Source organism: Sinocyclocheilus rhinocerous, unplaced genomic scaffold, assembly GCF_001515625.1.
Source record: "Sinocyclocheilus rhinocerous isolate Xijiao unplaced genomic scaffold, SAMN03320098_v1.1 scaffold6909, whole genome shotgun sequence".
NCBI lineage: Eukaryota > Metazoa > Chordata > Actinopteri > Cypriniformes > Cyprinidae > Sinocyclocheilus > Sinocyclocheilus rhinocerous.
Window position 1 is genome coordinate 72,848 of NW_015625027.1, and position 7,512 is coordinate 80,359.

The 7,512-nt window shown below is 36.2% G+C and overlaps 1 long non-coding RNA gene across 1 annotated transcript in view; it reads right to left on the reverse strand.

The window, feature by feature from the left end:
* Positions 1 to 4,310: 4,310 nt before the first annotated feature.
* Positions 4,311 to 7,512, reverse strand: part of LOC107747854 (uncharacterized) — a 12,481-nt gene continuing 9,279 nt past the window's right edge. Inside the window, exon 3 of the long non-coding RNA XR_001640842.1 lies at positions 4,311 to 4,399. This is a non-coding gene — a long non-coding RNA (uncharacterized LOC107747854). The remainder of the gene's footprint in view (positions 4,400 to 7,512) is intronic.

Here is a 7,512-nt window from a genome sequence, read left to right on the forward strand (position 1 = left end):
ATGTCTTATTTTGGCAACACAAATAACGTGAGCCCCCAAGAAGGGGAATATGGATGCTGCGTTATTTGCGTTAATTTAACTCATTAAACAGTCAAGTTACACAAATCACAGAAATGACCCTGTTATCTACCCCAGATTCTCAAATATAAGAAAACTTACGTTTAAAACGGCTAACTAACAAACAATGCCATTCTTACCTCAATTTGCTTGCTAAACAAGTGGTGCAGCTAAATTGGCCTGGAGATGCTGTCGGTGGTCTGTAGCGTTATCTGAAAAGAAATACTGTTAGCACTCTGGCAATGTTGAGAAATGTACTAATATTATTCTGAATGGTGAGAAACGTAAACTAAACATGAAAATTGGTCAATTTAAGTGGTTATAAAATATTATACCTGTTTGAACACTGTCCTCTCCTCGTGGTTGTCCGCCATTAATCAAAAAGGAAATAATGTGCAAGGACCGGAAATTGGATCAACTCATCACCAGTGTCAATTATGTCAACTCGCTGTAATTACACTGACTCCGACCACTGATTTACACTGCAAGTGTTAATGCCATTCAAATCAACACCAGAATCAACACTTTTTAACTCTGATAAATTAACACCATAAAAACAACTCTAAACAACACTGGATATTTTGCTGTGTATGACAAGTATAATAAATACATGAACCTGGGATTGCAGCGAACTGAGGGAAAGGGTCTGAAGATGGACAAGCTGCTCTTTTTCACTGAAGAAATACCTGAAAAGCTTGCTGCACTCCACAAAGCCTAATTATTTCACCAATAAGTGCAATGATTCTAGTATAAATCTAATTCGCATCTGTGTGTAAATAGTTTTTTGTGTCTCCATGCAGTGATATTCTTCCAAGATAAACATTTTGTAACTTGATTTACAAGATTTCTGGACGCTTCTCAGTTTTTCTCAAATCCAGCCAAAATCTGATCTTTTTTTTCTGCATATTATAGTCAAAGATAGTAACAAAAACTTGAAAAAAAAATCTGATTTCTTAATTTAAAAAGTAAAATTTATACTACTTTTTACATATCAAATAGTATGTATTACCAATAAATGCGTGATTTTGTTGGAAATAAAGACTGTGGATAGAAACTGCAACAAAATGCCAAATATGTTTTTCTATTGTTATATTTTCTGACTTCTGAATAAGCATTTCACTGCTATAAAGAATATTTCTTAATGTTTAAAAAAAAAAAGAGATTTAACATTTACTGGTAAAACAACAATATGCATTTTTATGTATTAATATGCATATGTATCATAATATTCAACTGTTTTCTACAGGATTTTGAAATTGTATCATGATAAACCAACAAAATGATGTTAAATGGTAGTACATATTTTTGTAAATACGTTTTGTAAATTATATTTTTGTAAAGAGACTCGTCTCATAATGGCTGCAATCTGTAAGATTGTCATGAAAGTTTTAAGCAACTCAGTCCTTAGCAATATGAACTTAAAATTTAATCAGCTGCCATTTTAGAAGTTCTTATCTTTAGAGAGGCAAGTTTCTGCTTTAAACACTAGAGAGCAATGGTGCGCTTGTGCTATTGCCAAAATGTCCAGCAGAGCATAGTAACAAGAAAACAAGCAGTAAATAACGTAATACAGATACATTCAGGAATCTGTATGAGCTCTAACATCAGTTCCAGTAGATACAGATTTCATCATCTTTTTTGGGGCACATTTTCGTACACAGCCTCCTCCTTTGACTTCTGCAAGGAAACACAAACTCAGTTAGGAACCAGGTATTACAACAGAAAATAGAAGACCAAGTTTCTAAATTTAAGAATAACCTTTACAACAAGAATTTATCAATGTAATAGGTGCAAAAATTAATCCACATTTTTTTATTTTTCAAAGAGCTACTGCTATTACAGAACATAGGCTAATAAAGGCCGTTAATCATGCAGTTCATCACATGGCTTTTTTAAAATGAAATGATCAAACAGATTGTAAGTTTTGAAGGTTTGTCATGACAGCTTCTATGCTGAGAATGGCTTCCATTCACATAAAAAGCAACAGCAAACATACTTGTTGCAGTATAACTTGGGTATAACATGTGTTGCACGTGTGTTGCAGCACAACAACATTTTATCCTTTTTTCCTATGAAAATCTGATGGATGACTTTGCCTACTATGTTTATTTAGAATAACAAATCAAATTATTAATAATTAAAACTGCTCATATATAATTTTAAACAAATAATTATTGAAATTAGTAGGCCACAGACCACCCCTTACGGAAATTAACCATGGTTTTATTGTAGTAAAAGTGTAGTAACCATGTTTGGTGTATGGATTACCATTTGTATAACCCTTATGTACTGTTCTGGGTCAATATGACCCGATTTGACTTTTAAGTTGTTGGAAATATCAGGTAACTTATGTTTTTTTTTTGTTTTTTTTTCTTGAAGTTTTGTGACTTTTTCTCATTTAAGGTCATGAACATGCATGCAAAGTTTCAACACGCTGATGTGTTTTGACATGTCCACAAAAATTGTCGTACTTTTAATTGTCGTACAAAAAAAAACGTACTGTTCCCTGGTCAGTTTGACCCACCTATTTCAATGTCCTACGGCAACTCTACAGACACAACATAATAACATTTATTGGTTATATTATTTTTTTACTATCCTATGGAGCTAAAAATTTAGCTTTCCCCCACTCATTTCAATATAGAAAAATATTTTGTCAGCCAAAGATGGTAAAAATGAGCTATAATTTCTTTTTAAACTCTATCTGAAATACTATTAAACCTATGTTGTTTTTCTTGAACTTTTGTGACTTTTTCTCATTTAGGGTCATGAACATGCATGCAAAGTAGAATTAATTGCTTGCTCTCCTGACCTGTTTTTCCTGCAGATGCAGCACATCACGACTGCAGCTACAATCAAAAGAGATCCAGCAGCAGAAATCAGCACTATGTACAATAAAGGTAGCCCCTGAACTGTAATGAACAAAATGAGGCATTAGTGTGATTGAATTAGTCTGTCTGATCTACAACAAACCCTGTCAAATTTCAACACTATATAACTGAGAGATGAGCTTAGTTAATCCACATTACTATCAACACCAACATACCTGCACATGGTTGACAGAGTTGAGTGATGTACAGATGTGTGGTCTGGTTGCTGATGGGATTGTTGAGCACACAGCTGTAGGTGTTTTTATCCTGATATTCCACCTCCAGAGGTAGAGAGAGACTGATGCTGAGATCAGACACACTGATGCTGGACAATAAACTGTTTCCTTTGTACCAGGAGAGAGTCACATGACTCACATTCACCACTGAACACACCAGTGAACAATATGATGATGATGATGATGACGATGATGATGATGAACAGTCACTGGTAATGTTAGGAATATGCAGACTAGCTGGAAAACATGAGAAAATAAACAGAAATCTGGGTAAATCTAAATAAATATTATGTTCGGTGTAGTGTGTTTGTGGTGTGAGTGTTTCTATCATATTAAACTATAAAACAATTGCACATTTCAGTATGTCAATATTTAAAGGAATATAGTTCAATACTAGTTAAGCTTGCCACCAAAATGTGTTTCCACTTGTTCAGCAGAAAATCAAAAATTAATCAATCTTTAGCTCCTCCCACGGCGCGCCTCCAGGAGCTCGGCTGTTTCCGGAGAGAATCGTAAAGCTGTATCTTTCCTTTATAAATATGATAAAACTAAAGACGCTTTGGAGATATGAATGATGCAGTACTACTGTATAGGTACTCAAGATTAACATGAGATTGGGTGAAACTGTGTGTGTTAGGTCACCTTTAATTAAAAAAGAATATATGAATGACAGCACAAATGATCTCTACTCACCATAGACAGAAACATTGAATTTTTTTGATGACCATTTTGCTCCAATTATCTCTAGTTCATAACGTCCAGCGTGTTGAGTTGTGATGTTTCTGATGGTCAGAGATGCAGTTTGATTGTTCAGCTTCAGTCTGTTTCTGAATCTCTTATCAGGAACATCAAATGTGGAGAAGATTCCATGAGCTGTATCGATTTCAGCGATGAGGGATGCTTCAGCTCCAAATTTCCACAGTATGTCATCATCTTTACGTATTTCAGTAACGTCAGTGTGTAAAGTGACAGAATCTCCTTCCATCACTGACACTGACTCACCAAACACACCTGATAAATATCAAAAAAGGTTTTGTCACAAATTAAGGCTCTTGTTGATTTACAAATCCTGAAATCAGGTTGAGTTTGTACCTAAATTTCATTTGAAGGACATTGGAACAACCAACGATATCGTCGACTTGATTGCACAGATACTATATAAACTGAACTGAGCTGGACAATGACATCACTGAATTCAATAATGAAATGCCTTTAACTGCAAATTGAGTGTTTAATCTTGTCATTTACATTATTGACACACTATTTTCTTATTTGATACTGTAAAGTTGCTTTGACACAATCTGTATTGTTGAAAGCGCTATATAAATAAGGGTGACTTGACTTGACAACAAAAAAGAGAGATATGCCCTGGACATTACACTATTGGCTCACTGAAATATGGGCCTGAATCCAAAGTAGATCTCACAATAATATGTTTAACCCTTATGCTGTGTTGAAAATCCTTAATCTAATGTGGTGTTCCATTTTTAGTCCAATGCAAAAATATAGTATTTTCAGGAAAAAATCAAATTTTCTCCAGGTCAAAATGGCTGGAACATAACTAGAGGGTTCATTTATCTGAGAATAACTGCAAATGCAAATCCTCTAATTAGAACATTAGCAGCAGATTTAAGACTCTGACAACTTAAAGAAATTTGATATACATTTATAACTTACCAGTCAGACGCCACCAACACAAACAGATCAAAACAAACATGTAAAACATTTTCTTCAATGGTCCAGGGATCTAGATCAAAGTCCGATCTAATAACACTGTCTCCTGAAATGTGAAATCTGGTGTGATTCTTCAACCAAAAAAGTGTAACTTTCCTTGTCCACACCCACATTTAGTTGTTTTCGAACACTCAGCAGTCAAACTGAAACCTGCTGTGGTCTGCTTTTGCAGAAAAGTGTCTGTTTGTTTGTGTTTAGTTTGAAGGTAAAGGACTTATTTTTCCTGTCCTGCTTTTACGAACCTCACAATCTGACTTGTCACTTACAAAGGACAGCTTTACAATAAAATAAAATTAATCGATTAAAAAGTCAAATCAGAGTCACAGATCAAATTAGATTTTTAGCCATCAAGAATAACTGAAGCTTTGAATGCTTTATTTATAAAGTATAAAATATCTCACTGTTTATATTACGAACTAAGATATTGTACCTTTACCTCAAGGCTGTATTGAAATCATTGTGTATACATACTATCTTTCATATTACAACACTGTCTTAATTGATAGTTAAAGAACTTAAAGAAGAAACAAATGCTAGTGATGGCAAATGTAAAAACTATTGTTCAATGGTCCAACATGAATAACAACTACAAAATTTTCATCTATTAACACTTTTACGTTTTGATTGAAATAAATTCTACTATATTTTTTAGGAATAAAAAAAAAATCGTCCAATCAAGTAATAAAGAAATCATCACAAAGAATCAATTGCAGAGGGCCAGACTCACAAAACAATAAAAGAATAAAATAAAAATAAAAAAGATGCAAGTTGTTAATGTAGGCGGAGGAAACACTGAGGTGGAGGGTGTGCTAAAATAAATCTGAATGTCAACAGTGGAAGTTAAACCCAGAGTGTTTGATTATTTGTCCAATTGGTAACATTTAAATAGTGAAAAGAAGACGGCCCAAGACAGAACCCTGAGGTACAACAGTGCTGTTTCAGTACTGTGTAATGGATGAAAGCCAGACTGGAAAGGTTCATAGAGGTTGTGTGCTGTTGCCTGTAATTGGGAGGCAACAACTTTTTCTAATTTCTTAGAAAGAAAAGAAAGGTTCGAAATAGGCCTGTAGCTACTTAGGGATGAAGGATCAAGACCATGCTTTTTGAAAACCGGGGTCACAGCAGCAATCTTAAGCTTAGATGGTACAGTTCCAGATAACATTGACGTATTAATGAAATGAGTGATGGGTCGTGACAAAGCAGTCAACCGATTATTCAGTAAAGAGGCAGGTGCAGGGTCAAGAAGACTAGTAGAGGAATTAGACAGCCTGATTATCTCATCAACCGTTGTGAGGACAACAGAGTCAAAACTAGAGAGGCTGTGAGTAAGGCATGAAGAGTGAGGTTCAGAAGTGAAAACAGAGGTATGATGTTGACTAGTAGAGGAATTAGACAGCCTGATTATCTCATCAAACACTGTGGGGACAATAGAGTAAAAACTAGAGAGGCTGTGTGCACTGGAATTAAAATTCAGGCCTGACACTGTAGCCACACCAGCACACATTCACCCACACAGCCCCACCCACAGACACGCACAATTACTACTTTCTACTTTTTAAAGAGCACACGTTTATAACAAATTTACACATACAGTAAAAACAAAAGAAACAATCTGAGAATGTTTTAGAGTATGTGTGCAGTTTGTCTGCTGTTACTGTCTTTCTCTACAGTATGTTGTTCTTTGTTGTCACTCTGTCTGTTGGATTCTCTTTGTATCTCTCTGTTAACACTGTATATATTGTCGATCTGATTTTCATCTTAGGCTGGCCGCACACTAGTGGATTTTAAGGCCGATTTTAAGCCCGATTTGCACCCCCAAACGATCGGGGGGTGTGACCCGATTTGCGGCTTGTCGCAAGCAATTTTTTGTCCACAAAATCTATTGTGTGGCGTCATTACGGTTATTTATCTGCTCCCGATCGAGACGGAGCATCTCCGAACTCAAATCGTAAATATTAAACATGTTTGATATTTACAACTCTTGATCAGGCTGCCTCTGACGTGATACCCCTCGATAGCCAATGAGAGCGAGCAAGCGTCAAATACCGGATGTTACGTGCTTCTATAGCTGAAAATTGGCAGCCACAAACATGCCACAAAAGCAGAGAACATCACCCATATTCTTTTTTATACTTTGTTTTTCCCTGTGAAACAGAACGCGCGCCAGGAGAGCCAGCTGACAATTAACGTTGATTGTCTTCTATTTGTTTTTCTTCTCTAGTCACGTTTGATCTCGCGAGTGTCCGTGAGATTACCTGTCACTGTGAAATCGTTCTTAGAATCGACAAGTGTGCGGTCTGCTCGAATCATCTAGTTTGCGCAGTAGTCCCTCACTGCAGAACAAAGATCCAGGGGGCGGGGTTGGATCCACATCTAAGGGGTGGAGATGGTAGGTTTAGGGGTGGAGATGGGTAGGTTTAGGGGTGAAGATGGGTGGGTTTAGGGATCAGGATATGGAGATGGGTAGGTTTAGGTGTATGTAATGTGGGAGGAGTTGGATCTGGATCCAACCTCGCCCCCTGGATCTTGTGTTCTGCAGTGAGGACCAAGTGAAGTCCTCCCTCCCTTTCCAGTTGTGTTTGTCTTGGTGTGGAAGTGAGTGGTGGTAAACGAAA